Here is a 22883-nt window from a genome sequence, read left to right as displayed (position 1 = left end):
AGCAGGGGCTCACAGCCCTCCCTGCCCAGCACCAGGATTTGGGTGGAATTGGTGAAGTTTTGGGTGCCCTGCACCCAGCCTGGGTGGGAGAGAATTTTCCCTGGAGGGGAAAATTTGGGGTTTCCTCCCAAACCCTCCCAGCACCGATCAGCCCTTGGCTCTGGCAGAGTGGAACATCCAACCCCTGGAATCCCCATGCTGGAATTGGGAACGTTGACCCATGGAATTGGGAATATTGACCCATGGTTGGGATATCTCCTCAAGGAGTCACTTCAGGTGTCCTTGGCGGAGATATCTCCTAAAGGAATCCCTTCAAGTGTCCATGGTTGGGATATCTCCTCAAGGAATCCCTTCAGGTGTCCCTGGCTGGGATATATCCCCCAGGAATCCCTTCAGGTGTCCCATGGTTGAGATATCTTCTCAAGGAATCCCTTCAGGTGTCCCATGGTTGGGATATCTCCTCCAGGAATCCCTCCAGATGTCCATGGTTAGGATATCTCCTCAAGGAATCCCTTCAGGTGTCCCTTGTTCAGGCACTGGAGGGGGAGGAAGGAAACCCCAAAGCCCAGCCCCAGATTTTTGGGTGAAGCTCTCGATTTTTCCGTCCTTTCCCCCCTCATCCTCCACCCCAGCCCCCGTGCTGAGCCCCAGGGCTCCTGAGTGCCTCTCCTAGCTGGGCAGGGCACACACAAACCCCGTGCTCACAACCACAGCTTTGGGAACACAAACCCCATCCCCTCACCTAGCACTCCCCCATCCTGCTGTGACCCCAATATCCCAGCTGATAAACAGCTACAAAATGTTAAATGTGCTCCTTCTGTTGGTTTGGATAAGATAAAACGTGGTGCTGGTCAGTCTGGTGAGGCTCTGGGCAGTGTCAGACAAGAGATAACAAAATTCCCATTGCATCCTCAACTTCCAGAACTTTAGGCCAGCTCTTAGGTGAAAACGGGAGGAGGAACTTCGACCCAGCCCAACAAAATATAAATAATTCTTAAAAAGAGAAAAAACAAAAAACAGAAGGAGCACATGTAGCATTTTTGCAGCCGTTTATTAGCTGAGCATTTTGCCCCAACAAAATGCCCAGCTGATAAATGGCTACGAAAATGTTAAATGTGCTCCTTCTGTTGGTTTGGATAAGATAAAACGTGGTGCTGGTCAGTCTGCTGAGGCTCTGAGCAGTGTCAGACAAGAGATAACAAAATTCCCAACTTGCATTCTCAACTTTAAGCCAGCTCTTAGGTGAAAACGGGAGGAGGAACTTCGACCCAGCCGGACACAAAATATAAATAATTCCTAAAAAGAGAAAAAACCAAACCCCACAAGTATTCCTCTAGAGAGACTTGTTTTCTCTTCTGCTCCTTTATTTTTGCAGTGAAGAGGTTGTGAAAAGGTTCTTGGCTGCTCTGCCTGAGCATCCCTCCCTGCCCCGGCGTGTTTGGGGTGAAGGAGGGCAGAGCCCTGAGCCCTTCTTAGGATGAAGCTGAAGGAGAAGGGAAGGGAGACAGAACGTGGAATCAAAAGCATGGCCTTGGCTTCATACCACACTTTCTGTGCCTTGTTCTATCAATGTAAATTCTGAATGTTGTACAGTGAAAATATTGAGAGAGACTCCTTGGAAAGGCTGCACTGGCTTCTTTTTTCAGCACATGTACATATATAAATATATATACATATATATATATATTTGGTAATGCCAACCAGCTGTGTTCTATTGTCCTGGAGAAGTCAAAGTGGACACTTTGGGTGTTTTCTGTAGAGTTTCAGAGCTGTGTGGCCCCGGCCTTTGGAGAGAGGTGTACAGATGGGAGTTATGGATATCAGCTATTTATGAATAAAGAGTCTTTTACTGACGCCTGACCCTGCTGTCCTTTCACTGCTGGAGTCAAACCAGGCCAGGCACTGGGGAGGGGGGCTCACACGGACCTCTGGGCATGGTTTTTTGGTTTTAATAACTCCATTAATTATTTGAATGGAATTAATTCATTCACTTTATCATTCCTTGGCACGGACATCCCCAGCCAGGGCCGGGTTGTGCCCACACTTGGGGACATCCCAGGATATTCCAGGGACATTCCAGGGGCACAGACATCCCAAGGCAGGGCCAGGCTGTGCCCAGGCTCAAGGACATCCCAGGATATCCCAGGATATTCCAGGACATCCCAGGATATTCCAGGGACATCCCAGGACATTCCTTGGCACAGACATCCTCAGCCAGGGCCAGGCTGTGCCCACACTCGGGGACATCCCAGGACATTCCAGGACATCCCAGGGATATTCCTTGGCACAGACCTGCCCAGCCAGGCCGGGCAATGCCCCGTGTCCCCCTCGAGCCCCAGGGTGAGCCAGGTGCCAGCTCTGCCCCCTCTCAGCTCATTAAATCTCCCCACAAGGTGATTTTATTGCCGGCTGCCAGAGCCGGGATTTACTGCCCCATTCCCCACCTGCCCTCTCGCCGCAGCCCGTTCCTTTGTATTTGTTAATGGCCTTTTCTCTTGTTATATAATCCTGTCAGCAGTGTAAAAATGTCTCTCAGGACTGCTTAGGGGTGTAAATCTCCCGGGCCCGGCGCTGACAGCGCTGAGTGGTGGTGGCAGGAGCCCTGGCCTGTCCTCCAGTAATTGTCACCACATGATAGGAAAGTGTAAGATTTAATAAGGTCATAAAGCAGAATGGCATCAGCCCGGCTGATGGGGGTTTTTTTCATTAGCATTCAGAAGATTTGGGTTCCATGGGACAATAAATCACAGCAGCTGAGCAGAAATGACCCATTTGATTATTCAAGACTTTCCAGGAACGTGGGGAGAGCGGCAGGGCCGGGGCAAAATTCCCACAGCGAAAAGAATTCTTCTGTTCTGCTCACCGAGCTGAGTTCAGCTCCAGGACCATGCTCTGGAGTGGGGGCAGAACATTATTTTATATATAGATATAGATATAGATATAGATATAGATATAGATATATAGATATATAAAATATATATTCTATATAAAAATATATAATGTATATATAAATCTATATATATTAAAAAATTATATATATATTATATATATATATATATATATATATATATATATATATATATAAAATTTAGCTTTGAGTGGAGTAAAATCAAATATTCCCATCAAACCCGGTGCATGCTTGGTGGCAAAGAGCTCTGTGCTGATTGCAAGTTCCAAAGCAGAGCCCTAAATCAACACCAGTGAAGTGACATCTGGGAAAAAAATATAAATTAAAAGAAGAAAAATAGAGAAGAAGAAGAAGAATAAAACACAGAGAAGAAAAATTTCCCCACCCAAGTATGACAGCGTTCACAGGGGTCCAAGGATGAGGGAAGAGATGAGGATCTGACTCCATGTTTCAGAAGGCTTGATTTATTATTTTATGATATATAGTACATTGAAACTATACTAAAAGAATAGAAGAAAGGATTTCATCAGAAGGCTGGCTAAGAATAGAATAGGAAGGAATGATAACAAAGGTTTGTGGCTCAGAAAGAGAGCTTGAGCCAGCTGACTGTGATTGGCCATTAATTAGAAACAACCACATGAGACCAATCACAGATGCACCTGTTGCATTCCACAGCAGCAGATAACCATTGTTTACATTTTGTTCCTGAGGCCTCTCAGCTTCTCAGGAGGAAAAACCCTAAGGAAAGGATTTTTCATAAAAGATGTCTGTGTCACCCAAGCGTTTTCTCCTTGGAGCAGCCACAGCTCCCCTTTGTTTGATCCCTCAAGCTCTGGGCAGGTGCTGAAGCCTCACCTGGAACACAACCTGACCTCAAAGCCCTTCCCAAACCACACATCCAAGAATTCCCCTCGAGACCCAGCACTGAGAAACACCCAAAGAACTGCTGGCACTCCTGAGAGCTGCTGGGACGTCTTGGGCTAAAAAAATCAGATTTTTAAAGGTGCTAATTAGCAGCTGAGCTCTTCTGAGAAATGCCAGCCCACTTGTGGGTGACAAACCTGGCAGAGCAGGACCCTGCATCTCCCCAGCCCCACTCGGTGGATGTGCGGATAAATTCTCCCCCTCATTACCTGGAATGTTCGGGTGCCTGCTCAGAATCTTGCCCACGGCTAGCAATTATTTACTGCTCATTATCATGGGCTCCTGTCAGCTCCAGGGAGCTGGAACCGAGCAGGAAACGAGGAGCAGAGATCCGGGCTGGTGGAAACACCAACAACATTAAAATGCAAGGCGAGAAAAAGTACCTTAAGCCCCGACTTGATTTACAAACTCGGCGAGGAGTGACAAGCGTTCCTGAAAGGATTTGTCACCATCAGACCCATTTAAGGGGCTGTGACAGCGCTGAAACCTCTGCACTCCACATTCCTGGGGAGAAAACTTCACCGTTTGGCTTCACAGGGAGAGAAATGGCAGTTTTGTGTTTCCAAACAAGCTGTGGGTCTGCTGAGAGATAAAACCAGCACTGGGAGAGAAAAGAAACAATTGGAAGGATTCCACTGATTGATGAAAGGGAAAATATATTTCCTTTTACAAATAAACTTTAGTTTTGCTGATAAATGAAATTAGACATTGAAAGATGGAAGAAACAACGGGGGAAAGCCCCTAAATTCTCTAAGAATTAAAATGAAAAGGGATGGTTATACATTAGAGGGGAATCTTTGGGATCAGGTGTTCTGAGGAGTCTCAGGTACCTCAGAAATGGGGAAGAAACCCCTAAATTCAGTAAGAATTAAAAATGTAAAAGGCAGGGTTATACAATAGAGGGAAGTTTTTGAGATTAGGTGTATTGGGAAGTCTGAACCTCTCAAACACCTCAGAAATGAGGAAAACCCCCTAAATTCCATAAGAATTAAAAATTAAAAGGGACGGTTATATATTAGAGGGGAATCTCTGGGTCTGGTGTTCCAGGGAGTCTGAACCTCTCAAGTACCTCAGAAATGGGGAAAGAGAGAAGGGAAATGTGGCTGGAAATTGGGATAAAAAGGGAGGCTGCATCCTCCAAAAATCTGAGAGACCCTAGGGGATGCCCCATGGCCTCTGCCTTGACTGGAATAAAGTCAAAGGACTCCTCTGTCTCCTTTTTGGACATAAACCTCTGGTGTTTGTGGATTAATTTTCCTGACAGCAGAAAGTCAATTAAAATCCTGACTGTGTGTGGGAAAGGTGCTGTGATTCCCTTCCCCACCCCTGCCCTTCGCTGTTATTTCTGTTTCCTTCTCCCTGCTGTGGAGGGCACTGGGAGCTCTCTGCAAACATGAGGCTCATTAAAGCCCAGCTCCAGAGTTTACAGAGATTACAGCAAAAGCTTTACACCCAAAAAATGCTGCTCTTTATAAAGTGCATTTCCGCCTGACTCTCCTTGAAGGATGATTTACACCCAAGCTCATTTTCCTAAACAGCTGTCAGCTCCTTTAGGAAATATCCCGGACAAACAGAACCTGTTTTTTCCACCCTTTTAAAAATCCCAGTGGGTGGAATTATTTTATTATTTATTATTTTATTCTATTTATTACAGCTAAAAAGAGGAAATGAGGCAGCAGAGGTCGTTACTGGGGACCCTGCTGGAGCAGGAGCTTCACCTCGGGCTGGCTGGAATTGAAATTTTGGGGCTGAATTAATAACGAGCCCAGCTGGGAAATGCTGCCTGTGCCCTGCAGGGTTGGAAACGTCTTCTGACATTAATAAAAAAAGGGAGGGTGTGCTGCCTGGGCAGAGCAGGGAACACATGGAATATAGAAAAAACATCCCTGAGCTCCTGACAGGCCAAGGGATGCTCCTGCTGGCTCTGACACCTTGCAGGAGGAATTTCACAGCTCCCTTCAGCCTTCCCAACACTTCCAGAGATTTTTGTTACCTCTGACCAGAGAAATCACCTCATTTTCTCCATTATTATCCCTAACAGCACTGGGAATGTTCTGCGAGGGTAACAGAGCGGTTTAAAAACCAGGGGAAAGTAGAAATGAAGGATTTTTCCTACCTCCCCAGCATTGTGTTTGTGGGCTTAGCTTGGGGAAAGGAGAACCAAAAACACCATCCCTGCCTTGGGAACACCAAAAACACCTATCCCTGCCTGGGGAGCATCAAAACCATCCATTCCCACCTCAGGAGTGCCAAAACCATCCATCCTCACCTTGGGAATATCAAAAACCTCTGTCCCTGCCTCGGGAACAGAAAAAACCTCCACCCCTGCCTGGGGAGCACCTAAAACCTCCATCCCCTGCTCAGGAACACCAAAACCACACATTCCCACCTCAGGAACATCAAAAATCATCCATCCCTGCCTCAGGAACACCAAAAACACTTATCCCTGCCTCAGGAGTGCCAAAACCATCCACTCTTGCCTGGAGAGCACCAAAACCATCCATCTTCACCTCGGGAACACCAAAAACATCTACCCCTGCCTTGGGAACAGCAAAAACACCCAGCCCTGCCTGGGGAACAGCAAAAACCATCCATCCTCACCTCGGGAGCACCAAAACTATCCACCCTTGCCTTGGGAACAGCAAAACCATCCATCCCTGCCTGTGGAGCACCCAGGGCACTGAGGAGGAGCTGGGAGAGCACAGGACGAGCCAGGGCAGGGCAGGAGGAGCCTCCTCCAGGTGTGACCCCAAGCAGCTCCTCCTGCCCTGCTCTGGCTCCTCGTCATTTTCTGTCTCCTCATTGTGGGGTGAAAATATCCACCGCATGGGACCAGCTCAGCATTTTGCAGAGCAGTGAATTCAGCTGAGTGCACCCGGATAAATGGACAGGGCTCGGGTCACTGAGCGCCAAAGTCAGGCTGCTCACACCACACTCACCGTCATTAGCGTGCTCCTTATTGGTGAGTGGGGTTGGGAGGGAATAACAGCAATTTAATACCACAAAGGAAAGCCCTCCAAGCCACAGAAAAGGGCACAATCCTGGAAAATCTCAGTGGGAGGGTGTTGCAGACAACTTTTATGAAAAATCCTTTCCTTAGGATTTTTTCCTCCTGAGAAGCTGAGAGACCTCAGGAACAAAATGCAAACAATGGTTATCTGCTGCTGTGGAATGCAACAGGTGGATCTGTGATTGGTCTCATGTGGTTGTTTCTGATTAATGGCCAATCACAGTCAGCTGGCTCAGACTCTGTCCGAGACACAAGCCTTTGTTATCATTCTTTGCAATTCTATTCTTAGCTAGCCTTCTGATGAAATCCTTTCTTCTATTCCTTTAGTATAGTTTTAATGTAATATATATCATAAAATAATAAATCAAGCCTTCCGAAACATGGAGTCAGATCCTCATCTCTTCCTTCATCCAAGAACCCCTGTGAACACCATCACAGGATGGTACCTCTGTGCTTCCCCACACCCAGAAAATAATTCTGGCCTGGAGGGGGTGGAGAAGCAGCAGAGCTTTAGCAAACAGGGGATGAGGCAGCTAACGAGGGAATCTCTACTGGTAGAGCTTCATCTGGACAGAACCACAGGGGTTTGTAAGTGGAAAGCTCATTTTGGCTGGGGGAATAACCAGGAGATGAATTTCAAGGGAGAATATCCCAGCCAGGCTGAGCAGGACACAGGTCACAGGGAGCGCTGGAGGGGAGCAAGGATTCAGGGGTGGCATCTCCTCCTTGCCCTGAAATTCAGGGATAAAAATGCCCTGCAGAGACTCAGCTGGGTCCCCTCCATCCTTGTCCCTTCCCTGCCCTTGAGCTTGTCCTTGCAGGTGGAAGTGAGGAGCCTGAGAGAGGCTGAGCTTTGCAAAGCTCCCAGCCAGACCGAGCCCGGCCCGAGGCGATGCTGCTCCGCATGCAGCAAATGCCAAGAAAATTAAAACTTTCTTCCTTTCTTCCTTAATTTTTTCTTTTTTTTTTCCCTCTCCATTGAAATTCAGCATCCACTCCATCAGAGCTCTGTGCTGCTGGGTGACCTTTGGGTGACATTTGCTTTGCTGGGAGCAGCAGCAGGGATGAACCCAGCCCCGGGCAGGGCTGAGCTGGGCTGGGGTGCAGGGAGGAAACTGAAATCACAGCCAGGGCACACATCCAGGTTTCACTGATCATTTTTTACCACAAGAGCACAATTTGCCCCCCTGGCAGAGCTCCAGAGCCCCTGGGATCAGGGCACCTCCCAAAGAAAAGTGACAATGGGCCAAAAAAGAGTTAGCTTAGAGCTCTGCATATTTTATATATATAAATATTTATTATATATATTATAAAAATATATTATAATATAATTTATTAATCATATTATAATTTATATTAATTATATTTATTATTCTGCTTCCAAACTCCCTGATGGCAGCAAAGAAAAGTGACAATGGGCTAAAAAAGAGTTACCTTAGAGCTCTGTATATTTAATATATTAAAACATTTATTAATATATATATTATAAAATATATATGATAATATAATTTATTTATTATACTATAATTTTTATTAATTACATTTATTATTCTGCTTCCAAACTCTTAATGCCAATAAGTGATTCCTCCTGCTTAAAACAGGAAAGAGGTAAAAAGCACAAGTGATGGAGCAAAGCCCAAGAAACAACAGAGAGAAGAATAATCCACTTTCCAAACTTTTATAAGTCATAAATGTGTTGGTGTTTGGATAAGTTCTGCAGGATTCTTGATTTAAAAAAATACATAATTAGAAAATGAAACCTTTCTAGCAGTTATCTCTCACAGTTTGGGGGTTTGAAACACTTCTGTAAATAGAATTATCTGCTTCAGAGACATTAAACCCACCAGTGGAATCTCTTGCGTTACCACATCGCGAACATCTGACCCCCAACATGGGGAAATAATGAAAAATTAACGGCTCCAGATGTGCCAGCCCTGACGGTGGCAGATGTTCATTTAACACACCATTTAGAAATCCCCAGTGCACGAGAATAAAATGATGGAATAATGGGGAGGAAGGGAATAACATGGGGGGTGAAATCTGCACCTTCCCGGGGTTGGAAATGCAGGCAAGGACAGGAGATCACCCCAAAGAATGGGTCCTTTTTGTAGCACAACTTTAATTCAGGGACTTCTCTCAGGATGCTGCTGAGGCTGTCCCCAGCCCTTCATCCTCCCTTCCTGAAGGTGCCTGTGGGAATCCACAAAATCAGAGGGTTTTGGGAAAGCTGCAAAAGGCCTCAGAGACAGCAGAACTGTGATTAGAGCTAAGCAGCAGCCATGAGATTGGTCAGCAGAAAAATTATTTAAACTGTGTAAAAGCAAGGACAAATAGAACAATGGTCTGTGTATTAATGCTTGCCTAGAATAACTCTCTAAGCTGCAGAAAAGTTTATCTAGTGAGATATTGGGAAGTTTTAAGCTTAATAAAAGTTGTGTGCATTGTGTTTGAAGGCTCACAAGCAGGTATTGTATTTGAAATAAGCAAGCATTTTTTAACCAAAAGTACCTGTGCTGATAGTGGTTGGATAGAACTACTGTCAATGTGCTTTTGTTTGTGTGATTGGTCAAAAAACTTATAAAGTGAGTTGTAACATTGAGTTCTTGGTCTGCTGCCTGGGATGTGAGCTGGTGGCATCTTCCCATTGTCATAACCATGGAATGAGACTGATGCTGGAAAATAAAACAGCTCAAGGCACATTCCCAGCAGTCCTGTCCTGTTTGTGATTTGTACAGAGCCCCCAGCCGGACTCAGGTGCCAGCACAAAGAGCAAGTGCCACCTCTCCAATGACGCTGGCAAAACCAACAGTCCATCAAATTTCTCCTCCTCCATAAAAGAAAGCAAACAATGAGTTATTTACATAAAGCGTGTAAGTTCGTTACAAGAATGTAAACATCAGAAGGCTTAGAAAATATTAAAAAATCAGGGTGACACCCAACGAGCACCCAAGGCAGGGCAGAGCCTGGGCACTGCTGCCTGCCCAGGTCACACATTTCACCTGTGGCACGGCCAGCAGGGCACCCCTGAGGACAGGAGAGCTTGGAGACATTGTCCTGGGCTGCCCTGGGAAGCCTCATCCCCTTACTCAGCATTCAGCAGGTGGACACGGACTGCAGGGACTTTATTTACCCATTTATGGGCAATAACTCAGTTATTTATCAATCCCCAGAGGGAAAAGTAACAGGAAAAAAGAAAGCAAAACAACCCAATTCTTCAGCTGAGATTAGAGGAGAAGCAGGGAAGGGGCAAATCCTCGGAGCACAAACAGATTGCACTATTTATATATGAAAATGTTTTCAGCATCTATAAACTTCCCGTGCCCAGGCACTTTAATTAATTGCAGGGGTTGCCATGGTAACCTCCCTAACTCAATTACAGCTCTGCAGAGAGGTGAGTGTGCCCGTGACAGAGCAGGTGCCTCGTGCTGGGCCTGCAGTGGGAGCGGAGCCCACGGAAAGGGGAGCAGATCCCATGGAAAGGGAAGTAGATCCTGTGGAATGGAAACAGGATCCCAAGGAAAGGGGACAGGATCCTGTGGAATGGGGAGTGGGTCCAACAGAAAGGGGAGCAGATCCTACAGAAAGGAGAGAGGATCCCATGGAAATGGGAGCAGATCCCAAGGAAAGGGGAGTGGATAATTTGGAAACAGGAGAGGATCCTGTGGAAAGGGGAGAGGGTCCTGCAGAAATGGGAGCAGGTTCTGCAGAAATGGGAGCAGATCCCAAGGAAAGCAGAGCAGATCCCACGGAAAGGGGAGCAGTTCCTACAGAAAGGAAAGTGGATCCTGTGAAAAGGGGAATGGATTCTGCAGAAATGGGAGCAGATCCTGTGGAAATGGGAGCAGATCCCACAGAAAGGGGAGCGGATGCCATGGAAAGGGGAGCAGATCCTGCGGAAACAGGAAGCAGGTCCCGTGGAAATGGGAGCACCAGGGATCTCTGTCAGGAGCTGACCCCCAACACCTCCAATTATCCTGATTCCCCCCGAGGGATGGCACAGCACAGGAGCACAGATGGGAGCCAAGCTGGCTGAGCACGGCTGATTTCTCTGGAGAGGGGTGGAGAGGAGATTTTGGGGAGGGAAGTGCAGCTCTGGCAGGCTGAGGTGCCCTGGGTAAGGGGGACACAGGGACACCCCGAGGTCCAGCTCCACTGCCCAACCCTCCCTGTGACAGATCCTCCTCTGACACTGCCAAACTCAGCCTCTGGTTTGTGCCTCAGCTGTACAAGCAGGGCAGCCCCTCTGAGGCACAGAGATTTGTAAACAATTCTTAAAATTTGATAGAAAGTGGTTTTGGATTGAAAAGACAGATGTCTGCTAAGGAAGTAGGAGACTCCTCTGAAATGGAAAATGTAAACTTCCTCCCTCTGAATTGTTATAATTTTGAAATTAAAAAGCTCTCAGGCAAAGGTAGGGGGATAAGAATATCAGTTCTTTTCTAGAAAAACTAAAAAAAATACAAATGCAATAAACAACAAAAACCCCACTGGCAGAGTCAGAATCCAACCTGACCCCCTGTGGGTCAGGCTGGGAGCACAGCCCCATCCCATGGGGGCTCAGCCCTCCTGCAGTGCCAGCTGTGGTTCTGCTGGAGCAGGGATCCTGCACAAGGGGCGAGTTTTCCTCTGCAGCTCCAGGGCTGCTGGAGATAGGCCTGGGCTCCCTCTGGCAATGCAGGGCAGCAGAAAGCTGCTCCTCTGGGAATGCAGTGGGCAAAGGCTGCTGTGGTGTCCCAAACCTCAGATTGTATTCAGGTAGGAATGTTTGAAACCTCAGATTGTATCCAGATAGGAATATTTGAAATCTCAGATTGTATCCAGATAGGAATAGTTGAAACTTCAGACTGTATCCAGGTAGGAATGTTTGAAACCTCAGATTGTATCCAGGTAAGAATGCTTGGCTCTGCCCCCTGGGTGGAGCATCTCCCCATGGGATGATGGGATTTTATCAGCCATGCAGGGACACTCAGTGGCCATGAACAGAAGATAATTAATAATTAAAGGACCATGAACAGAAGAGACCTCCTGGAGGGAGGATTGGTTGTGGAAGAGATAAAGAAAACTGCCCAATGAACAGAGGATATCTGCCCCAGCTCTGACAGATGGAAACTGAACACACGCCCAGTTAAACCTGAGACAAAAGCTCACACAGCCTTGTCCGTCTGTGTGCAAACACTGAGATGAGGTGAGCTGGCTTAGGAAGGCCACAGAATAGAGATGATATTGCTGAGAGAGAGACTGAACTTTCAACAAGATTCAAAACATGGCCTTGCAAAAAGACCAGATAATTTAGAGAATCAGAACTGTGAACGATGCGTTGTAGCAAGACCACGTGGAGAAAAAATATTAAAAAACCAACCAACACCCCTCCTGACTCCTGACCAGCTCAGGGCACCAGAATTACCCTCAGCTGCCCCAGCTCCCAATGGGAAGGTCTGTCTGAAGTTCCTGTCAGATCAGTGATCGATACCGCAGGAGTTGCTATTCACCCCGAGCCTCACAACGACCGAACTCCTTCCCTGCACCACATCAGACAAACCATCTGCATCACAATCAGCGTTTGCCTCCAGACAGCTCAAAAGCAGCTGCTGTGACCCTTCTTTGTGTCACGGAGCGATCAACAGCACAGCAAAGGCAGGGAAAAAAGAGGGGAGAAATGACATTTCCTCCCAGCGTTATCACCTGCGATCTGCCCGGTGATAACCTTTCCATCCATTGTGAAAAGTCACCTGCCATGGACGGGCTCGATTTTCCTGCACCTGCTCTGCTCTTATCTCCATTCCTCTGGCACCTTTTCCAGGCCTGTGTGACAAAAGGGACACTGCCACTCCAGGTCCTGCGCCTGTCATCCCCTGTCCTGACCGTGGCTGTGGCAGGATGTTCCTCTGCCCCTCTCCAGCTCCTGTCACTCGAGTTAAGTGTCCTTTTCTCCCGTTTGATATTAAACGCCTTGTTAGGTACTTCTAAAGGTGTCTCTGGTGAGACACTGTGATATTTCTTCCCCTCTCTGCCCCCATCCTCCAAGGTCACGGACAGCGACTTCAGCTTGTTTCTTAAAGGTTAAATGCAACTTCCAGAAGAGGAGCTTGAACTTTGGAGAGCGAAGGCAGAGAAAAAGGCAGCCCCCATCAGAGAATACAAATTGTTCTGTGAGCAGCAGCTGGACAGAAAACAGCAGCTCCATCCTGAGCAACAGCTTCATCTGTCTGTGCAGAGCCCTGCTCCTCTCCCTGCAGAGCAGGAACTTGCCAGAGGCTTTTCCTTTCAGCAGAGCCCCCACCAGCTGTGCCCGTGCTCCCTGAAGGATGCAGAGTTAACTCTTCAGAGCTGGCATCTCCAGCCTGGCAGGGAATGATGCTCGCTCAAAGTCTGGACAAATTCTGCTCTGCTCCTCACCAGGAACCTTCAATCACAAATTCCTGCCTGGCTTTCTGCACCCCTCTTGTACTCCCAGTGCTGGGATTAGCCCAGTTCAAAGGATCCCACTCTTTAGGAAAGGTTTTTACTGCGTTTTTCATTCTGTGCTCGTTTTCCTGTGCCCACCCAACTTGTTGGGTTTACAACAGAGACCTGCAGAAATTCCCGGGGTTTATTGCAAATTCAAGCTCAAGAAATTCCCAGGTTTACTGGAAATTCAAGCTCAAGAAATTCCCGGGGTTTACTGGAAATTCAAGCTCAAGAAATTCCCGGGTTTACTGGAAATTCAAGCTCAAGAAATTTCTGGGGTTTACTGCAAATTCAAGCTCAAGAAATTCCTGGGGTTTACTGCAAATTCAAGCTCAAGAAATTCCTGGGGTTTACTGCAGCTCAGGCTCAGGGATGTGCATCCCCTACTGATGCTCTCCCACCCTGAGGGAATCAGCACAGCCCCAGTTTGAGCCCCCCACTTGTGCAAAATGCCCCTCAAACAAGAGCCTGCAACAACAGAACCCCCAAAACTCCTCCAGTTAAGTCATGAACTGCTTTTCTGGGGAGAAACTGGGCAAGCAGCTCCAGGTATCCTGAGTGGGCTGGGTTTAGAACACATCCAGAATTTTCTTCAGTCTATCGGGGCTCCATCTTTAAAAGTATTATTTTTTTTTCTTGCTCCTCAGCCCTGTACTGACAAAGTGGTGGTAAGTGGATGTGATTTTTGCCTTGGCAGGGTTTGTGGAGGCTGAGGCTGGCAGGAATGGATCCCTGGCAGAGCAGCAGCCTCTGGGGACTGGGATTATCAAGGTTGGTTTAGCAGCAAGCTCTGCTCAAGCACATCAGACATGACTGGACATCTCCAAGGGCCAGGCAGCAGTGCTGAGGAATTCCAAAAACATCCTCCTGCAAAACACAGCCTGCTCTCTTCATCCCAGTTTAACCAGTTACAGGCACAGCAAAGCTGTGGGGGTGCCTACCTTGGTGTGCAGTTGTTTCTGCAAATACACGGTTTAAAATTTCTTCATTAAATTAGATGAGATTCCTCCTTATCTCCACTTGACTGCACTGGAATCACCGGTGAAAAGGTGCAGGATGTTTCCATGTATGTTTTATATCTATTTCTGTGTGTAAATACGAGTGTCAAAGAGACACTGGGTTAAAACAGGTGTAAAAGTGGCAAATCAGACACTTCCCTCTCCAGTTCTCATTATTCAAGAGCGAGGCAGAGCAGTGGACCAGAAACAAAACTCACAAAACCCAGGACATGTTCTGAGCCATTTGAACAGCAGCAATCAGACAGCAAAATTCTAAACAGATAAAAAAGCAACATCAAGCTCACACACTGAGAAAGTTCCAACTTTGCACGGATTTAAGAAAGGAAAAGAAAAATTGACCTTGCTTCAAGGCATAAATCGACCTCTAATGGATTAGGATTTCTCCTGCAAGCAGCTCTTAATTAAGCAGCGCACAAAATCACTTTGCAACATCGCTGTGAGTGGGAGCCACTGCTGGGGAGTTAAATTAAAGCACTGCTGACTGGATCGGGCCACCCCAGGCCACCAGGGATCGGCTCCACACAGCCACAGCTCCCATGGTCACACTCCAGGTGGCTTTGGAAAAAGCAGGGGACAAACCCCTGGTGACTGCCCTGCCCATCCATCCCTGGAGCTGGGCACACATGGGATTGGACAGACCTGGAATGAGGGGTGCAGGGCCCTCTCGGGGCTGGGGGGTGAAGGTTGGGTTGAGGTGGGGTTGAGTGGTTTGGTTTGGTTTGGCTGCAGAGCCAACCAACAGCAGGGATACAACAGGACACGCCCAGCAGGGGACACGCCCAGAACAGGACATGCCCAGGACAAGACATGCCCAACAGGAGACACGCCCAGCAGGGGACACGCCCAGCAGCAGGAATCCAACAAGACACACCCAACAGGGGACAGGATGGGCCAGGACAGGATGGGCCCAGCAGGGGACACACCCAGGAAAGGACACGCCCAGCAGAGGACACGCCCAGGACAGGGATCCAAAAGGACACGCCCAGGACAGGACACACCCAGCAGGGGACACACCCAGGACAGGACACACCCAGCATTGGACACATCCAACAGTAGGGATCCAACAGGACACGCCCAGCAGGGGACGTGCACAGCACAGGACACGCTTAGCATGGGATACACCTGTTGTGGCACCAGGGATCCAACAGGACACACCCAGCATGTGACACGCCCAGCAGCAGGGATCCAAAAGGACACGCCCAGTAGGGGACACACCCAGTGTGGGACATGCCAGCAAGGGATCCAACAGGACATGTCCAACACAGGACACACCCAACAGGGCACATGCCTGGCATGGGACACACCTGAAATGGGACACACCTTGCAAGGGACACGCCCAGCACCAGGGATCCATCAGGATACACCCAACAGGGGACACACCTGGCACAGGACACACTTGGCACAGGACATGCCCAGCACAGGACACACCCAGCACCAGGGATCCATGAGGACACACCTGGCACAGGACACACCCAGTATGGGACATGCCCAGGACAGGACCCACCTGGCACCAGGGATCCAACAGGATGTACCCAGCAGGGGACACACCCAGCAGGGGACACACCTGGCATGGGATATGCCCAGCACAGGGATCCATCAGGACACACCCCGTAGAGGACACACACAACAGGGGACACACTTGGCACGGGACATGCCCAGCATAGGGATCCATCAGGACATACCTGGCACAAGACACACCTGGCACAGGACGCGTCCAACAGCCCCCAGCTCTGCACCCACTCCCCATCTCCTCCTGGGCTCACATCTCATGGGGATCAGAGCAGGAACCAGCTCTGAGGTCTCACCCTGCTCCTCCTCCCACCCTCCCCAAACCCCCAATTAACTCCTTGCTCCCCCCACCCCAGCACGGGGCATGCTGCAGGGCTCACCTGCTCCTCATCACAGCCTGAGCAGCCCAGGCAGGGCTCAGACCACCCACACCAGGGGTCTGTTACTGCCACCAGCACAGGTCACGGCCGCTCTGGTCAGAGGCGTTCCCTGCACACAATTATTGGGACAATTACTCCCTGAAGCACGAGCAGCTTTCATCTTCCAGCAGGAAATTCGGAGGAGGAAGTACAAAGCCACTGAGAATCCAGCTAATGCCACAGGAAAAGGTCACAGAGGCAGCTGAGATCACAAGCAGTGTCAGGATTATCCCTCTTCCATCTCTATTTCAGCTCTGTATTTTTTATAAAAAGCCAAGTCTGTGGAAACTCAAAGCTCAGTGCTGAAAGGTAGATGCTGATCTACATCAACAACACCGCCCTTGGAGCACCAGCCTTTGAGTCTGAACCTCGCTGTGAACCTCACACTTGATCCCACACTTTGATTCAGTACAGAATGATATGCACAGCATCATCTCTGGGTTTAAAGAGGTTCTGTAAAGGGATTTTCAGCAAAGGCAGTGAACAGCTCTGCAGAAATTGTCTCCCCTCGGGTGGAACAGAAGCAGCTGTGGACAGGATCCTGTGACCAGTGCCAAAAACCCCAGAGCTGACCCTGTGAGGGCTCACCCTGTTGCACACCAGCTTCTGAATGAATTTAACCCAAATTCCACCTGTTCTGATGAATTATCTGCTCTCCACCCGAGAGCCACTGAGAACCTGTTCGGGAAAAAAGCTCCAATAAAATTCCCACCAACAATAACCACTCCAAACCATTGAACAGTTGGGAAAAGCTTAATCAATGATTTTTGGTTTTGCCCTCCCCTCCTCTTGTCAGCAGCTCTTCAGAGGATATAAACATTCCATGAGCTCCTTTTGTAAATTGACTACAAGCAATGCTTTCTGCTTTTTATTTTTTATGTTTTAAATAACAATCCCCAACAAATCATTAAAAAAGACAGGCCCACAGTGGGATGCAATTTATTCTTCAGGCTTACACTTTACCCCACTTAATTACTCCACAGGAGCGAATTCCCAGTTAATGGCAGCTGACAGCTGATGACCTTTACATCACAATTTTTTCCAAACTTCTTGAGAGGTCCCCAGATTTCCTACAGGTAATGCTAAGCTGTTATTTAGGTGATACCATCTAATTGTTTCCATGAGCTCATCCCAGTGAAATCCTGATGCATTATTTACACCCCTGGATGGACAAACCATTGTGGAAGTGCAGTAATAAAATAAGAGTAAAATAACTGTGGAAGTACAGTAATAAAATAATGTAATCATGATGTTCCTAGGCAGGGGGGGAAGCATTTCCAGCACTTTCTTAATGTTAAAAGCATATTTTCAGTTTTTACTGGAGTCAGTCTTTGGTAAAGCACGTTAATCACCTGTCACACTGGTGTCAGGGAACCCAAGGGAACCCCGAGCTGGGATGTCATTGCAGGGTACACAAAGAATCATCATTAAAAACAAAAAAAATGCAGAAAACAGAGAAGAGGAGGAGGGAAGAATAAACCTGGCAAGAGCAGCCCCAGATCCTGGAGTTATCCCTTGCCTGCCTCCCACCAAAGCCAGGTGATTCCAGGAGCAGATGCAGGGCTCTGGAAAGCCAATGAATCAATGCACAGTTAAATTACACAGCCCGTGAAACTCAACGGCAGCACAAGATGTAACACCAGGACATAAAAACCCTGCAGACAATAAATAAAACAGAGCCACGTTCAGGGACTGCCTTGTTATTTATCTGAGCAGGGCTCGGGCACATTGCTCACAGCTGAGCACATCACTACCCAAAAAATGAGAGCCCACAGTGCAGCTACCCACATCCCTCATTTTCCATTAAATGCCGAATATCCTCACATTTACAGCAGTTTCCTTTACATACCCTGGAGTTCCTGGATGCAGCACCATCCCCTTGTTCCCCTTCCTCAGGGTAACAACCAATTCCCTTGGGATCACTGCTGCAGGAACTGGAGAGCCCTCAGAGCCCATCAAAAATGCTGCACCCACTTCAGGTGTGACATCTCCAACACCTCAGAGCTCATGTTTGAAATCCTGCTTTTTCTTTGCTCCTAGCTCTTTCTCAAGACAAAGTGCTGCGGTCTAACCTTGGTTTTTAATTAAAGAGAAAATCCATCTTTAGTTAAAAATATTTAGAAAATCCAAGCTTTAGTTAAAGCTTGGTTTTTAGTTGAAGAGAAAATCCATCAGTTACAGAAGGGACTCTTGGTGCCAGGATCCACACTGCCCAAAAATCCCATTTTTCCTGTGCCTCTTTCTGGCTGTCATTTCCTTCCTGGGCACACCTACCAGAGGTTCTGATGCCTCAGGTTTTGGCTTTTATATTTTTCAGATCCTGTGCTGCTTTAGTGGGTGGGTCTGGGCTTCACATCAGGGCATGCTGAGCTCTGTGCACAGAGCGGGTGACAAAATTCCTGCTCCAGCTGGGGACCAAGGACAAACAATCCAAATCTCAGCCCCAAGAGCACAAACAACGTGGGCTGCAGAGAGAAAAACAAAAAGGATGGGACTTGATAGCCTAAAGTTGTAATTGGACAATTGACTCCAATATGTAAATGGAGCAGAACTGATAAAAGTGACAGAAGACCCTGTGACCCGTTGTTCATTTTGTGACGCTTTCTTCACCCCCTTCCCAGACAGACACCTTCCCACCGACCCCAGCAGCCCCTGGAGGTCCCACTCAGGTCCCACAGCAGCTCCTTCTCCATCTTCCCACCTTCAGCTTCCCAGTTCCAGCTTTTAGTGTTTCCCAGACACTTTTAGGATTTTTTCCCAGAAGTTGTCAGGAAACACTAATGACTGGGTACCTAAGAAAAACCAAAGAAGTGGCCCAGCTCAGGGGAGGAGGGCAAACTGGGTACTATGAAAAATAAAAGTGTTCAAGCTCAGGGGAGGAGGGCATCTGGTTGTACTTCTCTTATCTGGGAGTGTCACTGTCCGATTTTCTGAAAAATCCCTTCACCAGGATTTCTCCTCCTGAGAAGCTGAGAAGCCTCAGAGAAAAAGGAAAACAATATTATCTCATTTGCTTCTCCTGTGTTTTCTGCTTTGGAATGTGGTTTGGAGATTGTTTACCCAACATGTGAATTGGTTTTATTTAATGACCAATCACCATCAGGCTGTGTTGGACTCTGAGGAGTCAGTCACGAGTTTTTAGTATCTTGTTAAGCCTTCTGGAACGATCTTTTTTCTATTCTTTAGTATAGTTCAGTATTCTTTAGTATGACATTCTTTAATACAACATAATATCATAAAATAATAAATTAGCCTTCTAAGAACATGGAGTTAGATTCTCAATTCCTCCTCCTTCCTGAGGGCCCTGAAAATACCACATTGGAGTTTCTTTTGGAGGGGTAGAAATACCCAAGAATTGAGAGAACTGGGGGGAGCCTCTGCTTGTGAGAGCACCCCTGAACTGGGATCTCATTATCACCCACCTCACTATAAAGGACCTCTCACCACCTCTTGGGTGCTGGGATCCTGATCTGGCCTCTTCCTGCCCTCCTCAGAGCTGGGCTGCCTCTCATATCTTTGCCTGAGAGGCCCTTAATTTCAAATTATAATAATAATTCAGAGGGAAGGGGTTTACATTTCCATTCCAAGGGAGGTCCTGCCTTCCTTAGCAGATCCCTGTCTTTCAAACCTAGACACAAAGCAAGAGAAAGAGAAGTGCAGGGATATTAATGTGTATTTATAGCAGGCATTGATTGCACTATTTATTCCTGCTCCTTCTGGCAACTCAAATCAGCCCTATGTCCTTAAGGGGCTCAATTTCCTCCTCACTGATCACTTGGAGCCTCCTCCTGAACTGTCTGAGCAGCTCTGTGCTGGCACTGATTGGGGTGGGACAACTTCTCTGCACACACCTCGGTCCCTGTCGGGCTCCTGAAGAGGCCATGAGCTTCCTACAGGAGATTTGGAAGGATTTTGGGGTGTTCTGCTCAGAGCCTCTCCCCACCTGTTAAAAATTGCAATGCAAGATGTTTTCCATTACCATCTGTATGGCAGATTACCTTTGTCAAGTGGGCAGTTTGCTTTATCTCTCTCTTTGAGTGACCACAATCACACCTCCCTCAGGAGAGGACATTGCTGATAACAGCTATTGAATGTCCCTGCACGGCTGATAAGAACTACAGCATCCCATTGGGAGATGTGAGCCCAGAGGGAGGAGCCAAGCATTCCTACCTGGATATAATCTGGAGATTCTGGAACACCAGCCAAGCATTCCTACCTGGATATAATCTGGAGATTCTGGAACACCGGCACGGCTTCTCCACTGGGTTCCCCAGAGGAACAGCAGCTGCCTCTTCTTCCACTGGATCTTCAGAGGAAGAACACATCCTTCTCTACAGGATCTCTGCTCCAGCAGAACCACCCCTGACACTGCAGGAGGGCTGCAGCCACAATTCCAATGGCACTGCTGCCAACACCCTGACCCACAGCGTGTCAGGTTGGGTTCTGACTCTGGCAGTGCTGTTTTAGTTCACTGCATTGTTTATTTTATCCTTTGATTTTTTTCTTTTCCCTATTAAAGAACTGTTATTTCCTGCTCCCATATTTTTGCCTGAGAGCCCCTTAATTTAAAATTTATAGCAATTGGGAGGGGTGAGGAGGGTTTACATTCTCCATTTCAGGGAGAATTCCATTCCTGCCTTCCTCAGCAGACTCCTGTCTTTCCAAACCAAGACACCACCCCAAAGAGAATGGCTGGCGGGAGGTTCAGGGTTCCTGGGGAACTCCCAGCTCAAATTAAAGCCACACCAGCCCCTTGTCCCACAGACATCTTTTCCAGGTCTAGAAGCCCCCAAGGAGGAGAGGGCTGATGGTTCTGCTCCAGCCCCCCAGCCCTGCAGTGACACAGAGCTGGCAGCGGCTGCACAGCCCCATCCCCATGGGAGAATCCCAGTTTCCTCCCGCTCCCAAGGCCTGAACCAGCAAATATTTAATCCAGTTCAAAGCTGAAGGGCTGAAGCTCAGTGCCAGGGGCTGCCCCTCTCACCCTCTGAATCCCACAGAGCTCCTGGAGCCTGTGCTCATTATCCTTTCATGAACCACAGGGTCCAAGGCGTGTTTGTGTTGCAGCTGCTGATGTTCAGGTAACGCTTACCCCGAAGCTGTCATAAAACTTTCAGAGCTGCTATTATTTTTAACCTGCTGCCAGAGGCAAATCTTCCAGGAGGAAGATTTCCTCCTGGCAAACAGAGCTGGTGTCCTCAGCAGGGCCAGGAAAGTGCAAACCAGTTCCACCTCCCAGTGTCACCAGGGCACAGCTTTGGCTCCAGGAAAGTACAAAAAATTTCTCCCTCCCAGTGCCACCCAGGCAGAGCTTTGTCTTCATGGTGACCAGCACAGGAAAGTGCAAACCAATTCCCCCTCCCAGTGCCACCAGGGCACAGCTTTGGCTCCAAGAAAGTGCAAAACTATTCTCACTCCCAGTGCCACCAGGGCAGAACTTTGGCTTCATGGTGACCAGTACAGGAAAGTGCAAACCAATTCTACCTCCCAGTGACACCAGGGCAGAATTTTGGCTCCAGGAAAGTGCAAACCATTTTCCCCTCCCGGTGGCACCAGGGCAGAGCTTTGTCTCCAGGAAAATGCAAACCAGTTCTCCCTCCCAGTGCCACTAGGGCAGAACTTCGGCTCTGTGCTGACCAGACCAGACCTGCCAATATCAACTTTTAGGGAGGACAGTGCCAGCAGGATTGCCCAGCTCCCCGCATGGCAGAGGGATGTTTTTTATCCATCCTGGGTTAATGCCTCCTGCTCTTGTTGTGAGCCACACTCAGATCCTCCAAATTCATCATTTAATTCCGATTGCCCTGCAGAAATAGCAGGCTCTTTTGAAAACTCAATTTGAAAGATCATTAAAACCTACAAAAGACTTTATCTGTTGGGGGAAAAAAAAACCTGCTGTGTACACAGAGGAGGGGGGAGAGATCTCACCCATGGAAATGACAGCGATTTTTACCTGAACCTCTTCAGCAGGAGTTGCTAAGTAACCATGACACACCACTGTGCATTGTCTGCAGCCTCTGGTCTGAGCCTGACAGGCTGATTCATCCTCTGAGTGCGCAAACTGCACCGGGAGGGTTTGAAATACTTCAGCATTTACCTGGACAGGAAGGGAGGAAAAGGAAAAGGAAAAGGAAAAGGAAAAGGAAAAGGAAAAGGAAAAGGAAAAGGAAAAGGAAAAGGAAAAGGAAAGCCTACAGCCAAAACCCCAAGTCCATCTATAATTTATGAATTAAGTTTTATTACCAGGCTGCCGTATTTAGACAGAAACCAAACTCCACTTCCACAGAAGATGATGTATGAAGTGGCTTGTTCCTCTGATATCTGTGCCTCCCACACCAGTAAATCCATCTCTCCACCTCCAAAGGATGTAAATTTAATTACAGATCCTGTGTGGCAGTGTTTGGAAGGAGACAGTGAAAGAAAAGCCTCCAGTGTCCCTGCAGCACCCTCAGAATCCCCATTCCCACGGGAGGAGTTTGGGGAAGCCAGCAGAGATCCAGCCCTGGGTCAGTGCTCACCTGAAGCAAAACTCTCTGGAGCTTTGTTGGTCCTTCAGGGGTTCCCCATGCCTGGGACAGCTGAGCAGGACATCAATTAACACAGGGAGCATTAATCACTGGCTGATTATCCACCATCACAGCACGGGA

General features: G+C 47.9%; 1 protein-coding gene across 2 annotated transcripts in view; it reads left to right on the top strand.

Moving 5' to 3' along the window:
* The window catches only part of UNC5D (unc-5 netrin receptor D), a 160404-nt gene that overhangs the window by 105776 nt on the left and 31745 nt on the right, over positions 1-22883 (top strand). Inside the window, exon 17 of one of the 2 annotated variants that reach the window (XR_008484213.1) lies at positions 6-84. The exons of the other annotated variant lie outside the window; for it this stretch is intronic. The gene's annotated coding sequence lies outside the window, so the exon portion shown is untranslated. Of the gene's footprint in view, positions 1-5; positions 85-22883 lie in introns of those variants that run through there. 2 annotated transcript variants of the gene reach the window in all.

The sequence above is a fragment of the Melozone crissalis genome, unplaced genomic scaffold (assembly GCF_028551555.1).
Source record: "Melozone crissalis strain CALT ecotype California unplaced genomic scaffold, PUWL_Pcris_2 ptg000247l_1, whole genome shotgun sequence".
Classification (NCBI taxonomy): Eukaryota; Metazoa; Chordata; class Aves; order Passeriformes; family Passerellidae; genus Melozone; species Melozone crissalis.
The sequence above is the reverse complement of the archived record's forward strand: the minus strand, read 5'-3'. Positions and strand labels throughout refer to the sequence as shown.